At 48.0% G+C, this 16,608-nt stretch overlaps 1 protein-coding gene across 1 annotated transcript in view; it reads left to right on the top strand.

The window, feature by feature from the left end:
• The window catches only part of PURG (purine rich element binding protein G), a 29,599-nt gene extending 18,070 nt beyond the window's left edge, over positions 1–11,529 (top strand). The window contains exon 4 of the transcript XR_013484124.1: positions 1–11,529. The gene's annotated coding sequence lies outside the window, so the exon portion shown is untranslated.
• The last annotated feature ends 5,079 nt before the right edge of the window (positions 11,530–16,608 follow it).

Genomic DNA, 16,608 nt, shown 5'->3' with positions numbered 1-16,608 from the left:
GCGATTGGGGTTAAATGACTTGCCCAGGGTCATACAGCTGGTAAGTGTCAAGTGTTTGGTCTGAGACCGGTTTTGAACTTAGGTCCTCCTGACTTCAGGGCCGGTGCGCTATCCTCTGCTCCACTTAGCTGTCCCAAGCACATACTTTTTACAATAACATTGTGCTGACAAATACTGGGGAACACAAAGGTTCGTGATTGACTGTCTTTGCTCTGGGGAAGTCTAGACTCATGAGCTTTCTAACTTCTTCCTTTCCCTAATTCATTGGGATTAGATTAGGTCAAATGAGCATTATTTAAAAAGAAAAGATAATAATACATTGTCATTTTAAATAGGCTAATAATGTACATATTAATATATGAAATAATGTGACAATTAAAATGTCATTTAAAAAGGCATAGTTTAGATCTTGATTCCCATGCAGGACAAGAAGGAACCTTAGGTCTTTTCCAGCTTTCAGCCCATGACACCATACTCCTCAGTCTAGCCCCTCCTCATTTTGCAGATAAGAAAACAGAGGCCTGAGGAGGTTAAGTGACTGGCTGTTTACTCACTGGGAATTGACCTCACTCCAAAAGCAGGACCAGTTTTCAAACGTATTTAGGGCTTTAGGCTCTTCATGTCCAGGGCCACCAAGACTGATCCATATCAGAAAAGCTTTTCCTGTCCAAGGGTAGGTGGTGCAAGGTCAGTGATGCCCAGTCCTTGAGCCTTGCACCGGCCAAGGATGCATAATCCATCTCCAAGCACGATCACGAACCTAAGTAGCACATGACATTGTGCTGAGTGCCAGTAAAACAGCTCCCACCCTCAGGAAGAGGCAGCGTATGCACAGATAAGTACGTAGAGCAAAAAAGTAAAGGCCACTGAGGACCGTGAAAACTTAGGACTTGTTCTGACCCATCCATGGTGGTGTTCTAGCCACACTCCCCAGCAGCGTCAGTGTAGAGTTGCCTTTTTTTCCAGCATGAGGAAAATGCATGGGGGACTCAGGCAAAATGGTGGGTGTGCTTTAAAATGTCTAATAGAATAAGGGAAAGAAGCATCCACAGCTGCCTCTTCAAGCCTGTTTATTAGCATCAGTTGAGGGATGAAATGGGGTGCGTGCTCCCCAGGGGTCATCCAACGTTGTCGTCGAGGACTTCCGATGCAGTGAAGATGAAAGAGCTACTTCCAGTTTATAGGGAGGTCTTGTCCTCCCAAGACCAGAAACCCGACAGAGACTCCCAAGTGAGCCTTGTCCTCAATCAGTAGAGTCTGAGCAAAACATGCGCACAGGAAAAACCAAGTGACTGAAAAACGCTTCCCCAGTGTGAAATGCTGTAGGGCGGCCCACAGCAACACTGCAGATGGACAGTGAGAAGACCCAGGATCAAAGAGGAAAGAGAAGCAGGCGGGATCACCTTGGGTGGATTGCCATTTTCTTTTAAAGACCCCAAGATTCCCCTGAAACAAAAGCCCATCTTTTGAACACCAGCGACATTGGATGAGTCGTGGAATCCTTCCCTTTCCAAAAAACTGAAAGTGACAGTCATTCAGAGGGCCATGGAGAGTCATATGGGGCGTGTCTCCAAACCGCAACGCGTTACAAACCAGGTGCTGTGCAAAAAAAGTGGTGTAGAGGCTGTTTTTGGAGAGGTGAATCACCAGAAAAGAGAGGTCTGTATCTCATCCAGAGCCAGGGGCAACCATAGACATCCATATGGCTTCTGGATCTGCTTGCAGCATGACCAGAACTCGGGGAATGGCGCCAGCATGCTACACGCACCCCTGTGGCAGGTTCACGGGAGGGTGTGGGCGAGGGTTGTGTAGGATGGCTAGAGGGACCCCCCGCATGGATGGGATCACAACTCTATGGTGGAGGAATAGGCTGGTCTACATTTGGGGCTTTTAAAGTCTGCCTTTGACAGGTTTTTGTTGTCCGTAACTTACGTTTGCTTCCCCCCCCCCACTTTGTATGTGTCACTTCAGCTGCCTCACTTACACTAATTCCATCACACACTGCCCAGACATCAACAACCAGCTGCATGTGTTTATCTGTGGTCATTGTGCCTCTTTGCACACTTACATCTCTAACAGAAAGCGGAAGACACCTGGATAGACTGGCTAGGAAAGAGTGACTGGGGCCTTTCTCGTCCATAGCCTTTCCTGCCCTCAGCAGGAGCGTGAGCTGCAGAGTGGCCAGAGCAAGCTTTGGCATGCTTCTGTGGCCAGGAAGGAGGCAGAGCCCCGAATCCTGGCAAGGGCCTGCTTGGAAAGAGCGCACCGGGAGACAGCTCTCTAGTCACAAAGTCGGCGGAGTTTGGCCATCACCGGGATCCCTGTTTCTAGACAAACAGCTTCAAACCATTCTAGTTTCTGGGGGTTTTCAGAGGTGCGTCGCTTCCTATCACTGTTGGAGGTTTTTAATTATTTATTTATTATTTAATTACATGTAAAAACTATTTTTAACATTCCTTTTTTAAAAATTGTGACTTCCAGATTCTCTCGCTCCCTTCCCCACTAATTGAGAAGGCAAGCAGTTTGATGTAGGTTATAGGTGTGCAGTCATGCAAAGCGTCTTTCCATCTCAGTCATGTTGCCATCACTGTTTTTAGAGGTCATTGGACAGTCCTCATGGCGTGGGGGCCAATCAGGCCAGCAGCTAAAGAGGTACTGCCTACTGCCTCCCACCTGTCCTGCTGGGCTCCAGGTTGTTCATGTGTAACCTGGAATGACTGGGCAACCTATGGTTTCTGTATCTAAAATAACATGTGATAATATGTGAATTGAAAAGCCAAAAAATCGGTGGGTGGTGGTATGTGTTTATCCACATGTGTATGTATAATGCATTTATTAAGCACCTACTATGTGCCCAGCACTGCGCTAAGCACTAGATTTCATGGGCTCAGAAATCCATATTAGTCAATTAAATTCCAGGAAACAGCCCATGAAATAAAAGATGCCCCACGTCAGTTGTGAGAAGGTTTACAAAAATTGCCCACTCATATTAGTGCCAGAATGTCCAGTAGTGCCCATTTCCTGACCCTGCTGTGCTGCAAAGGGCTTGGGAATCAGCATTCTATTGGTCACTTAATTGAGTACTTTCTGCAACTTGGGACATGTTAATGGTGGCCCTCTATCCATTTTTCCTATCAGTAGTCTAGGCTGGAATTTAGCTTGAATAAAAACTTAGTCTCTGTGGGTAGACTTCAAGGGATTTATGAACTTGGACAGGGAAAAGGTACATTTTAATTGTCACTAACCTTTAGTAAACTTAGATATTTTCATTTATAAATTTAAAACCGTGATTTTGAGAAGAGGTCTGTAGGTTTCATCCAACTGACTACCAAAGGGGTCTGCCACATAAAAAGGATGAGGGACGCCTGCTTGTGGTCCTCACGGGGGGCCCCTCTCCTCAGGGGGATGCCCTTTCAGATGGGCCTTGTGATCCAGCTGCCTGCAGAGCTGAGGCGTGGCACAGACAATCATCTTGGTTGTGGGATGGAGATGCAGCGGCTCTTCCACTCGAGTCTCTAACGAGTACACCTTTACCAGGAAGAACTAACGCCCTGCCGCCATCTTCTCTTTGAACTCTTGCCCCCGCAAGATGGGGTTTCAAGGGCCTAAAGAAGAACTCTACTCTGCCATAAGCAATTGGCATTACCCTCAATGTGGAGAAGAGAGAGAGTGCTGTGCCAGTAGCCATCAAGGATTGTTTCACATCTAACCAGAAATGAGCAGCCCTCGAGCTAGTTTCTCCCTGAGTGAGTGTACACATGCGTCATTTAAAAGTTGTATGTTAAGAAACATAATCAGGGGCAAGAGGGAGAGAAAAGAAATGTTCATTTTGTTAATTATTTTTTATTAAGAGCAATATTCCCAGTGCTCAACCTGAAGAGTACCAGAGCTTTAGCAAGATAACCACAGGTAAGATCTCCTCCAACACCTTTGCAAGCTAAGCTGTTCTCTCTCCCTGCTTTAACCAGTTTCCCAGTACATCCTTCGACTGTCCGAATCCCTGGCAAAATCTACTAAAAAAAGACTGAACTTAATTCTGAATATTCTAGTCCTCTTCATCAGAAATAGGGATATCACTAGTCCTTCCCTATTATTGCCCCTGGACAATAGGTTTTATTAGCTAAGTAAGATTCCAGCCTCATTTTAGCCTTCAAAGTTGGGAACGGATGCTCTTTCGCATGAGTGTTACAAGGTTAGAACCAGGCTGTGCCGTGGTTAATCATCTGAGGCAGAGGACAGCTCACCCCCGAGCACGTCAAATACCTCTCCCAGCCCAGCGGCACCAATGCCCTCCCCGTGCCGGCAAGGCTGCCCTCTGTCTGCTGTAGAATTCTGTTCAGGAATCTGGTTCTGTGGCCTTCCCATGCCTTGGTCTGCAGGTGGGTTGGGGGCGCGCACAAAACTTGTCGAGAGGGTGAAGAAAATACTTGGTAAATTACTGTTATTCACGCCTTCAAGTTAACCGTTGTTAATTCTTCTGCATAGGCCTGGGTTGCTGTTCACCGGCTAGGGATTTTCTTCTCATCCTCAGTGCTGTCCTCTGAAATTCGCTAGGATTCAGTAGTGTGAGCCTGTCTCCTTTCCTCAGCCGACGCTTGTGTGGGGTATCTTGTTTCCCTAAGTTTCTAACATGATGGCTCAGGCCCACTCTGACCTGACCTGACTGCCTTTGTGTAGGTGTAGTTACTCTCCGAGGAGCAAGGCTGTGAAGCACTACTTGTATTGCTCTGAATTGTGTCCCGCTATTGCATTTCATAAAATAAAGTGAAGAGCGTGATTTCCCAGCAGCATAAGACCCATTTTCTTAGACGTCCCTCATGACCTCTTGCCTTGACTGCAGTAATAGCCCTCCAGCTGGTCTGCTCTGGTTTCTCTCCTCTCCAGTCCATCTTTCTAATGCACATCTCTGGTCCCATCCCTCCCCTGTGGACAATACACAATACAGATTCCTCTATCAAGCCTTTAAGGCCCTCTGTGCTGTAGCTGTGACCAATTTTTCCACTTTTATTTCTCTCTAAACCCAGTCATTCATCCTGGGCTGTAGCCAGCCAAACTCCATCTGACTCAGTGCAAGGCATCCTCCATACCTGGAGGGCACTGTCTCCGCATCTCCATCTGTTAATGCACGCAGTCTTCCAAACCCTCGAGGACTAGCTTAGATGCTGTCTTCTCTATGAAGCCTGTCCTCACTGTCTTCCTTCCCCCAACTCACCCCCTGAAAATAAGCTTTGCCCCCATCATACAACTTTGTCTTATGCTTTATGGTGTCGGCCTTGCCACCTGGTCCTATTGAGTCCCTGAACTAGACAGTTGTTGTTCTCTGTATCCAAAGCACCCAGTGCCTGGTGGGCATTCTTAGCGTATTTGCCACCAAATCCAAATTCTGCTCATAGGAAGAATGGAGCCCCTTGGTAGCCTCCAAGGCCCCGGCAGTCCCTTGGTATGTTTTGGGAAAGGGTCCTGCTGGATCCTCAGCACATCCCAGCCCTGTGCTCTCCAGCCACGTGAGAATCGTTAGGCTGGTGCTCTGGAGCCTGACGACCTCCACCTTCCCCTCTTCCCTCCCGCCATGCTTTGCAGAATACTGTTCTGCGAGGAAGGGACCTTTCTTGGTTGGCCCCTTCCCCAATGGCTGAAGTCCATTTGTAGGAAGAGTTCCCACCCAGTGACATTTATCATTTCCTCTGCTCTTCTTGGCAAGGCTTGGGTCACTAGTGTCCTGTGATACTCGGGCCGTACCGTAACCTTCCCCTGACTGCATCTGTGTAAAGACTAATAAGTGGTGTTGTCAGGAACGAGCTGCCAGAGTTGAGGGGCTAAAGTCTGACCCTGCATCTTATAGCCTCATTTTATTTATTGTGTCTAATCTGCTGAAGAAAAAAGGTGAGGGAGAGCAAATGCAAGCTTAATGTATCATCAGAATGCTGAAAGTTGGCTAGCTGCAAGCCATTGTGAACAGGGGGGGGTCTTTCATGAGACTCTTCTAGGATCTCTATGTCAAAACAGCTCGTAATGATGCTTTTCAAGCCTTACAGGGATGCAGGAGCTAAATTAGGAATTGAATAATCATGGTAGCAAAGATCTTTAAACGTTACGAAAATGTTACGACGTTAAAAGAAGAATGTCTAAAGCACCTGCTTATAGACACATCTGTCATTGCACAACTAAGAAATGTAGCGTGAGCACTGTGGCACCTTGGTGAAAGAACGTGTGGTCATGCTGGGATCGTCTGTCTCGTCTCATTTTTCCTCCCTTTGAGCTGAGCTCGCCAAATGGCCGTTGGAGGAGAGCCTTTGTGTGGGGGTCTGTGTGTATGTGGATCAGGCCAGGCATCTCCTTCCTTCTCCTTTCCCTGAAACAATGCCCATCCCTTTGCTGTCAGCACCCGGATGTCCTTCTCTTTTTATATGTCTGCGCCTCCCTACACCGCCATCCCAGGGTTTCAGCATTTGACTTGGGGAACATTTAAAATCCATTCACTGACCCTGAGACAAGCTCTTGAAGTGAATGGTGTTTTGCTGGTGTCTGACTTGAAGCACTTGCTGGGAAGAGGACACCCAAACATGCATTTTCTTAGCTTCTGTTTGTTGTGACCGAGGGCTTAGTGACCAGTCAGCCTCAATTTACACTAAATTCTGGGGCCATCAAGACAACCAAGCCCACAAGCATGGTCCAAAAGGAGCCAACGCCAAAGAAATACCGGGCCCTTTCTGGGGTTATGGATTCAAGCCCTGCTTTTTAAGGAGTAGGAAAGGACCAAGCTGGATTTCTGTAGTGGGAAGATGAGTGCCATCTCATTGGTGGAAGGTGCACAGTTTCACCGTCATGTCATGGTTGAGTGTGCCGAAAACTGGTGTCAGTGTTGAGTAAATGGGGTCGCCATTGAGATTACGCAATAAAAAGCATTCATCGTGCCTGCAGTTAGACATTTAATATCGTTTTAGTCTGGGCTTTCTCATTTAAGACAACAAACATTGTTGGAATGAATGGAATGATGGACCAGGTGGCAGTAGCAGTCAACATTTGTACTTTGTAGCAAGCAAGGGGTTGTTCAGCAAATAGCTTTCATGTGGGGGAGTGTGTGTGTGTGTGTGTGTGTGTGCGCGCGCGCGCTCACGCGTGCAGATGTACTCATGTGTATGGAAGCTTCCCATTTAGAAACCAGCCCTCCTTTCCCTCATCCCTCCAGAAATTACTTGGAGAATTTCAATCCTATCAGGTTTTAAACTACCAAGTGTTTTACGTGGCTTTAATGTGTGGACCAAAAGTTCAAATCAAAGAAGACCCTTCAAAACTATGCTAATTAGTATATGCCCTGATTGTTTAGTTTCTTATCAAGCCTTAAAATGTTCTTTGGGTAAAGAGAAATGATTTACCGGGAAGAAAAAGCACTTTTTCTTGGCCTAGAACCTGTCTAGATTCAGTTGAGGTATTCTTTATTCTTTGATAGCTTCGCCATACTCTTTCAGTTTTTCTAAAATCACTTATAGGAGCATATGGCCAGCTATGACTTCTGGCCTTATACAAAATGATTGTGTTGTAGACCTCCATGGGTAGCTAACAGGAGGGCATGTGTCACGTGGAAAGATGAGAGTTGCAGGGAACACAACAGCCATCAGAGAGGAAAATGGTGAAAAGTCAATGGCATTTCATTACCTTAACCCTTTTTAGAATTGTTTGCTAAGAAAAAATAAAGTCAGTAATTGAAAAATGAGGCTCTCCTGTCTTGAACTGCTGACCAAGTACGAGGGCTGTCAAAACAGCCCAGCCTAGTGACATTTTCTTTTCCATTGATGCTTTCAATGTAAGTCTAAAGCATTAACCACTGGGCTGTATTTTCCACCCAGGCCAAGTCAGCCATGCATTCTGAATTGTAGACTCCCAGCTAGCAGTGCGGAGCTGCAGCCGGAATGCGTGGGCGGCACTTTCTAGCAAGGTCACACTAAGGAAATTAGGCAGGTGCCCACAAGCTGAATTTGTATGAGGTTGGCTTCATTCAAGGAAAAGATGAAGGCGTTTCTTTGCTCCCCCCTTCAATTAAGCCTCCTCTTCTTTCCAGAAGGAACAGTTAACTTTTAGCCAAGAGTTTTCTTGCCAGAACAGTGTTTCAAAAGGAACAAAATTTAGTGGTTCTTACTTGGTTCTGTTCTGGGAATGTTCATTTAAAAAATCATCCTATTTAATGGCCCAGAATTGTAGCTTTAGGACTGCCATTGTCTGTGACGCTCCCCTTGGTCAGTGGGCTGTGTTCTCCACTCTTCTTCACTCCTCTATAAAACATGAAAACAGTATCATCGTCACAGGCTTTAGGAAATGACCCTGATATGGGTGAAGTGTATCACGCAGGAGCCTTCCTGTTATCCGTTTGGCAAATTCATTGGATTTGGGCTTCGTTTGGGTTAGTAGCAGCAGTCTCCGGGAATGCTTTCAGTTGCTTTTTTTGGGGGGTCGGGAGCAGGCTATATTAAGCCAAAAGTGGTAAGCCATAATATGATCGATCTTTATTATGAACCCAGTGGAATACTTTGTGATGCTGACTGAGGCTCCTCAAACATCTGTAATGGTCCCCATTTTCCTTAGGCACTTTTGCTTATTGTGAAGGTTTGAGTCTAAATAGAACTTAAATAATGGTGAGAACCAAGCTGTGTAACGGTTTAAAATTAATAAAGAAATCATTGTTAACGTGAGTATGAAATCCGTTTGGTTTTGCCACGTTGTGTTTCACTGTGTAATTAGGACATAAGGATGCAGCTGTCCTGTAACTTAGCACTTTTTCCCAATAAGCCCTGGTCTTTTCCAAAATTCTGGTATAAATGCAAGATTCTTATACACATCCCTGCCTGAGGAATGGCCAGTCTCTTGTTGTGCAGGTGTGTTCCCTTGGCATTTTTCTTTGAGATTGTAGTATGCCCATGTGTATTCAGAGAAGCAGCATGCTACAGTCCGACTCTGCCATTCACTGCCTGGGACCTCAGGCAAGGCACCAAACCTCTCAACGCCTCAGTTTCTTCATCTGCAAAGTAAGGGTGTAGGTCTGTTGTGCCCTTTATGTTCCCTTACAGCTCTAAATCTATCATCTTTTATCAGTCCCGATTCTACGTTTCTTATGCTGTATCTGACAGTATATCGAAACTGGACAGAAGTGCTTAAGGCTTCATATGTCATTTCTCGATAGACATTTTACCTGTGGGATGGCTAGGTGGTGCAGTGGATGGAGCACCAGCCCTAGAGTCAGAAAGACCCGAGTTCAAACCTGGCCTCAGACATGTAACACTCACTAGCTGTGTGACTCTGGGCAAGTCTCTTAACCCCAATTGCCTCACCAAAAAAAAAAAAATTTATCCGTAAAATTAAGTACAAGTTGTCAGAGTCCATTGTGGCTGTAGTTCGTATTACTCTCTTTAAAATGCCATACCCTCCTTTAGATCACTGTTTGTCTCTAAGCTGAGTAAAATGACCACAGACTTTTTGGAAGGGAAAGAGAGGTCCTGTGGCCTGGCTCTGGTCTCTTACAGTTCAGTTGTAAAGACCATCAATGAGAAGATGGAACCAAAGTTGATCGTACCCCCATCCCATCTTTGCTTATCATTTTCCCCAAGAAAAGGCAAATTGACAGGCCTGTTGACATTGGGTTTGGTTATGCTCCCTGATCATGGGCCTTGTCTGCTGTGTTGCAGTAACCTGGGACGGAGGGAATAGTTTTATTCCATTTTTGTTTTCCCACTAAATGTTTTGGCTTTCAAATGGACATCTAGCGGGTCAGAGGTGGAGGGGAAAAGAGATTTGAAAACCCTCTCTGAAAAGAGTCTGTAAATATATAAGCCTGCATTTCAAAGAGGAGTGAAGTCATTTCGGTTGTCCCCTCTGAAGGCGGGGCATTTCAACTCTGGGTCAGACTGCCGGGTCTCAGCTGTCACGTACCATCTCTTCAGGCTCTCGTTGATCAGCCGCCGTCATACCGAATGGAAGACGCGTCAGCTGCCTCGCCTGTTTCCACGAGGCTCAGGACCTTGTTCTGCACCCATTTCCCTCGTCTGTGTGTTTCAGTGATGCCTGTGAACAGTTAGGTCCTCAAACTCTGTGGTGCTATTTACTCCTTCCGTAACCAATGGTGCTTTTGTGGATGCTAACTGTGTACTTGTGGAACAGAGCTTGAAATTTAAAATCCTCTTGTTACCTGTTTGTATGACGTAAAACAGAATGTCAAACTTGAATTTGTTTCGACGTGTCATTGACAATCGAATGGAGTGTGTTGTGTGTGTGTGTGCATGTGTGAGTGATCTGGGGGGTTTGGATTGCTTTTTCAGAAAGCAGCTCAGCTCCAATACAAGGCTGGGGCCTGTGTCTCAGCTGCAGGACGGCCCGGGTGTGTGTCCCCTGGGACGTGCCCTTTGCAAAAGCTTTGGGTCTGGTTGGCCTTCGCCGCATTTCACCGAGAGAACAAGTGCGCCTCCTTCAGTTGGGAGGCAAGTTAGGGAAGAGAAGGCAGGACTGGGGGCCTCTGGAGCTCCAGAAGGCTCCTCTGTTAGCACTGCGGCCGCGGCGGCGGGTGGCAGCTGTCTTTGGGCAGGAGAGACATCCGCAGTCACCCTAAGTCTCAAATATGGCAAGAACAATAATGGAGAAAAGCCCATATGGGCCTAGTGTTGGTGTAGAAGGGCCTGGCAGGGTCAGGCCAGGCTTGGGGCTGCCCCAGCAGGGCAGGGGGCACAGCAGAGTGGTCTGTGTGCCCACTTGCGGTGTTTCCCCCGACCTCAGGGTGACCTTCAGAACAAATGAGGTCTGGCACTCGAGTGGTGCTCCCGGAAAGGCCACAGTGTGCCCAGATGCAGAGAATGGTCAGGGAGAGCCGTGGAAAGCCTGGGCTCAAACTGTCACGCTTCTTCCTTGAATTTATTTAAAAGAACCATGTACAGAACTTCAAGGAGCCCGTCTTTAAAAGGCTGTCACAGCCCTGCCCTCGTGCATCCAAACAGAAAAGGTCAAGAGGAAAAATGGAGCTGTTTTTCTGACTCAGTCTTTTAAAAATGAAAAATCCAGAGTGTCTAATCACCAGCCTTCCCACAGGCATTGTATTTCCACAGTTTGCTTGCACACGTAGGCACGCGGGCACACACACACACACACACACACACACACACACACAATGCTAGAAGGTCAAAGGGCTGCTGAAGAATCGTCTCTTTCCTATGGAAGACACCTCCATGAGCAAAATGGCAGGCAGATTGGCAGGAGCCTTGGGCGGTTACCCTTAAGGCAATATCAGATCTGTTGCTAGGGGGTATTGGAGAACACATGAGCTGCTTTTTGGAAAACATACACACATACACATACATACACACACACACACACACACACACACACACACACACACACACACACACATACACATACACATACACACACCTAGATTTGTATCTTAATTAAAATGGAATCTGATAGTCACCCTGCTGTCAACCAAATTGGCATATTCTTGTTCTTCACAATATTTGTCCTGTCCTACAATAAATTTGCTTACCTGTGTAGTCAGACGGTGTGGTTTGTTTGTTTATTTTTTATATTTTTATAAAAGCATCTTTCAAGGAAATTATTTGGAAGGCTACATCCCAATCCTAATTATAATCAGTGGAATTTCTGACCTCAGATACTAAGTCTTAAATGTAAACCATTCTCCTTCCTCCCTGCCCCCCCAGTCCTGCTGGATTTGGCCCTACCAGTTTCTCAAGAAATGTCTCAGTGTCTTGTGCCCCAACCCATTCTTTCCCTTGGGGAACAGAATTTCCTCCTTTGTGCATCTCGCCAGAAAACAAAAAAAAGGAAAAGGGCCCTCAGTTCCCATGAAAACACTCAGCAGAACCTCAAACCACAGGAATGGAGCCCCAGGGTGCTACAGAGGACTCATTCTTGAGTCCATCAATTGTCAAGAAAACACCTGTCTCTCGTTGGTTCCATATTCCCCAGGGGCCTGCCCCATCCACACGAGTCAGGACCAACCAAAAAATGGGTCCAGGTTGCTCCTTCTTTAGGCCTGGGTGGGAGGAGGAAATCCAGTTCATCATGACTCAGTGGGTAGGACTGTTATCTGGCACTCTGAGGAAGGCATGCCTCCCTCCCTTCTCTGGTGAAGGAAGGCCCCCATATCCAGGACCATCCCTGGACCCAGTGTGAGGGTATGAATGCCGTCATCTCATAGTGCCCAGTCAGTGGTCAGGTAGCTGCCGTGGCTCCTCAGCTGTAAACTTGTGAGAGGCTCCCCAAGGCCAGCACAGAGGGCCACACGTCCTGGGGATGAGGCCAGGCCACCCTCGATCAGAGCCGACCTGGTCCAGGACTTTGATGGTTTGCTGTGGAGGAGATGGGAGGGCTGAGGGCTTCCCCGGCTCTGTCCAGCAGCACCAAACCCATCAGCCTTGCTTCTCATTCGGTGAGGACACAGTTTGAGAGATTTGAACTTTGCTGGGACTTAGCCTTCTCTGTCTCCCTTAGATAGGGGAAGCCTGAGGTAAGGGGGGTGGGGGCCTCTTTTCAGGTCTGTTCAGTGGATGCTAAAATTCCAGGCTCTATGCTCTGCTGTGGAGATTGAATTCTCTCCAGAGGAGGTGACCGACCTGATGGAGCACAGCTGCCCCCAGCCCATCTGTTGGGCCGTGGCTTCTGTGAAGCCATTGTCTGTCCTGTTTCTCCTGCCTGGTCCTTCCAAGTCTCCTTTGCAGATCTGCCCCTGCTGCCCTGAGTCCCTGTCCTCCTCGGCTGTTGTCTCCTCCTCCTTCCCCGTTGTCCATCTTACCTCCTAACCACTCCTCACCTTTGACCCCTCCTTTCTGCTCCCACAGCCTCCCCACCATCACCGGCCACAAGAACAATGACAGTGGCCTCCTAATAAGTGGTCTCCAAACATCAAATCTCCAGTCCATCCACCACTGAAGGAATGAATGAATGTGCATTTATGTTATGCCTGCTGCAGATTGAGCCCCGAGGATGCACATACTAAAGTGAAGCCTTCCTGCCCTCCAGGAACTTCCATTTTAATGAGGGAGCCCAAGTACAGAGGGAAAGGTGACCAGGGAATCCCGAGGGAAGCCAGGGTCATTGAAGGAGAGGCTCTTCACCAGAACCAAAGGGAATATTGACTTGATGACTGTTCCCAGCAAGGTGGGGGAAGAGCTGGGGTGGGGAGCTGGTGGACCAAGTGACTTTCCACCAACCCTCAGTGGCCCCAAGGTGGGAGAGGAGGCTGAGGCCACCTAGAGGCATTGTTGCTGTTAGCATTTTTTACTTTCTCTTAATGTGTTTGGGGTTTTGAATTGCAATCATTTCCCAGTAAGCTTTCCCCCCTCCTTAGTACTCTTGCCCACAAAACCCTGACGATATCATGACCCTGACCGTAGAGCGTGCAGTGTCCATCAGCATCAGCTTACTCATTAGGAGAGGACCTGTCAGAAAGTACGAGGTGAGGGAGTCTAGCCCATTAGTGCTGCAGTGAACCAACTTAAAGGGCAACCACACAGTGTAGAGGGAGGGAAATGACCATTGATTAAGTGCCTACTGTGTGCCAGGCCCTGTGCCTGGTATCTCCTTTGATCTTCACAACCCTGGAAGGCAGGTGCTATTCTTATCCCCCTTTTACAGATGGGGAAACTGAGGCAGGCAGCCATGAAGTGACTCGTCCAAGGTGAAGAGAGCTAGTAAGTGTCCGAGGCTGGATTTGAACTTGAGTCTTCTTGGGTCCAAGCCCAGTGGTCTGTGGGCTGCACCATTGAACTGCCAGTTCAGCATAGCCAGAACTTACTTAAAATTGGAGGGGGAATAGGAATTGAAGCACTTGGAAACTGGAGGGGGGGTGGCGGGGAGGGGAGGGGGCAAACAGCTGACCAATTGAGTGAAACACCCCTGCAAGCGAGGCTCTGACCAGAGATGGGGTTCCATGTTTGAGGTGTGAGATGAGGGGAACCCACCACCTGAGCCCAGGAGCCCCTGCTCTGCTGATGGGTAGTTGTCTGGCCTGGACCACTGTTCCAGCAGAGGCCCCAGCCATGTTCACTGCACTACTCACTCTTTAAAGGGCGGTACCGGGGGTAGAGTGCCAGCCCTAGAGCTGGTGTAGGGTGAGGGTCTGAGAAAGAATGGGGGAGTGGAGGGATTGGGGAGGGGGTCTTCACAGGCCAGAGGGAAAGCCAGAATGAGCAGGTAAAGGATGGAGGAGGAAGATGCTGGGGCTAACTCTGGTCTGAGACTTGGCAATGTGTGATCTGCAAGGAAGCGTGGATGGAGCACAGTGTCATATTGGACTGAAGAGGGTCAAAGAGATTCTTTGGGGAATGTAGGGAACCAGAGCACTTCACTGCTCCAAGACTCAGTTTCCTCATCGCTAAAATGGGCATGCTAAGCCTAAGGCTGTGCAAGGAAAGCATTTACAAACTAAAACTGGTCAGGACCCTGAGCTCCTTATATCATCTTCCCTAGATCAGGGGTCATCACCTCATTAAGTCAAGGGGCATCACCACCAAGGGTGACATCATGCCTAGAAGGGTCCCAGTCATTGATCCTGAAAACCCGTGGTCTCTACCATGCCTAGTTAACAGTCCCAAAGTCGAAAGACCACAGACCTAGAGCTGGAAGAAACCTTGGAGACCTCTGCCTGCTGTTCTCACTTACAGCAGAGATGAGGGCCGCAGCTCTGAGAATGCCATTGGCCTGAGGCCACAGGAAAGGAGGCACTGCTGATTCTCCTTCACCAGGGTTATCAAACCACGGTGGAAGACCCCTCCTAAAGAGCTTTGGCTTATGTGAGTTATTACCTACCGGCTTCCAAAGCCCCCCATCCCCTGCCCTCTTACCTTTCCAGTCTTCTTACACTCTACACTCCCCTCCCCAAGTCCACTGGCCTGCTGCCTGCTCCTCCATCTCCTGACTCTGCACGTTTTCCCTGGCTGGCGAGCTCTCCCTACTTATCTCCACCCACTGAGCTTCCTTCAAGTCTCGGCCAGCACCCCATTTTGGAGGAAACCTTTCCTGGCCCCCCTTCATGCTAGCACCTTCCCCCTGAGATTACCCTCACCGAGCCTGTGTAGAGCTCTTCTGGTCACAGCTGTGTGCATGTTATCTTTCTCTCCCCATCGGACTGTGAGTTCCTCCAGGGCTGGGACCGCCTTCGGCCTTTCCTGTATTCCCAGCACGGGCTCTGGCACGTAGTAGGTGCTTAAGAAGTGCTATTGGTATTTGTTCTTTTTGAAATTAAAACATCTTCATATTGTTATGAAAATGGTTTTGAGCTCTTGGACTCTCTGACCAGGATGCACCTGTAAGTGGGCCAGCTGGTAAGGCACTAGCTTTCTTTTTTTTATTGATTATTGACCACGTCCAAAAAGACGCATCCTGCTGTACCTTGAGTCCACCCCTTCTTGGTCAGGAATTGGGTCCTGTGCTGCCTCATCTGTGTTTGGCATCGTGATGGGTCGAGGTGTTGAAAAGAGCTTGGAGAAGAGAAGAGATGCCACTGGCCTAGATAAGACACATGTCTCCGTCTGGGGAGGGGGGGGATGAGTCGAGCACACCCAGCAAAAGACAGAAATCTGGGAAAGTGTGGTCTTTGGGAAACTGAGGCAATAGCGCTGGGTTCTTCCCAATGCTTTGTAGGCTTCCCTAGGTCTTATATCTATTCTGTAGGAAGTATCATTTAGCCAACCTCCTTAAAAAACTGTTGGCAGAAGCACCTGTCCTTTCTCCTTTAAAAGCTGGATAACGCCCACGCACCTCACCGGTGCGCCTCACACACACTGTCTGTCTCCCTCCCTCCATTTCTTCCCCATCTCTATTTCTGTCTCTCTGTCTCTCTGACTCTGTCTCTATCGCTGTGTCTGTGTCAGTCTGTCTGTCTTTCCCACCCACACACGCTGCAGCAGGGAAGCCTCTCTCATCTCACCCTAGCACCAACCACCCCAGTAGCTGTCCCTAAGCTTAGTGCTGACCCTTCTGTTCCGATGCCGACAAGGCTGAGATTTCACCTGTGTGCCCCCCCAGCGCGTAACAACGAGTCTCACACGGTAAGTCACCCCTAGAATACGTGTTGTTGTTGTTGTGGAGTTAACAGGTGTCAGGTGATTATGTTCCTTACTGATAGCCTTTTCATCACTATATTTCCTAACCAACCCTGAAGGTGTGAATAGCTGGAGCTGAAGAGGTCATAATTATAATGATAATGAAAGAACCATGAAAGCTGTCATTGATGTGGCACCTTAGTGTATAGAAAGATCTTCACATGCAGTCATCTCATTTGAACCTCACAACAGCCCTGGGAGATAGGTGCTATTATTGTCCACATTTTACAGATGAGGGAACTGAGGCAAGTGGCAGTAAAGGGACTTGCTGTGAGAGGAGTCCCCTGGCTAGCCAAGCTCAGTCCTTCTTGATTCAGCGACAGTTCTGTATCACTCTGCCTTTCCACTACCCATTACTGCTCCCGCTCCATTCCCAGGGAAGAATTACGACATCCAGGCAACCCTGAGAGGCCATTATTGTCTGTGGATCATGGAGGGGCCCACACATCAGAGCAGACAGATTGGGGAGCAGAGCGAGGAGTGTTCCTGTGATGGCCACAAGGGCCATCGT

This window comes from Phascolarctos cinereus, unplaced genomic scaffold (assembly GCF_003287225.1).
Source record: "Phascolarctos cinereus isolate Bilbo 61053 unplaced genomic scaffold, phaCin_HiC Scaffold_9;HRSCAF=440, whole genome shotgun sequence".
NCBI lineage: Eukaryota > Metazoa > Chordata > Mammalia > Diprotodontia > Phascolarctidae > Phascolarctos > Phascolarctos cinereus.
Note: the sequence above shows the minus strand (reverse complement) of the source record. Positions and strands in the feature narration are given on the sequence as shown.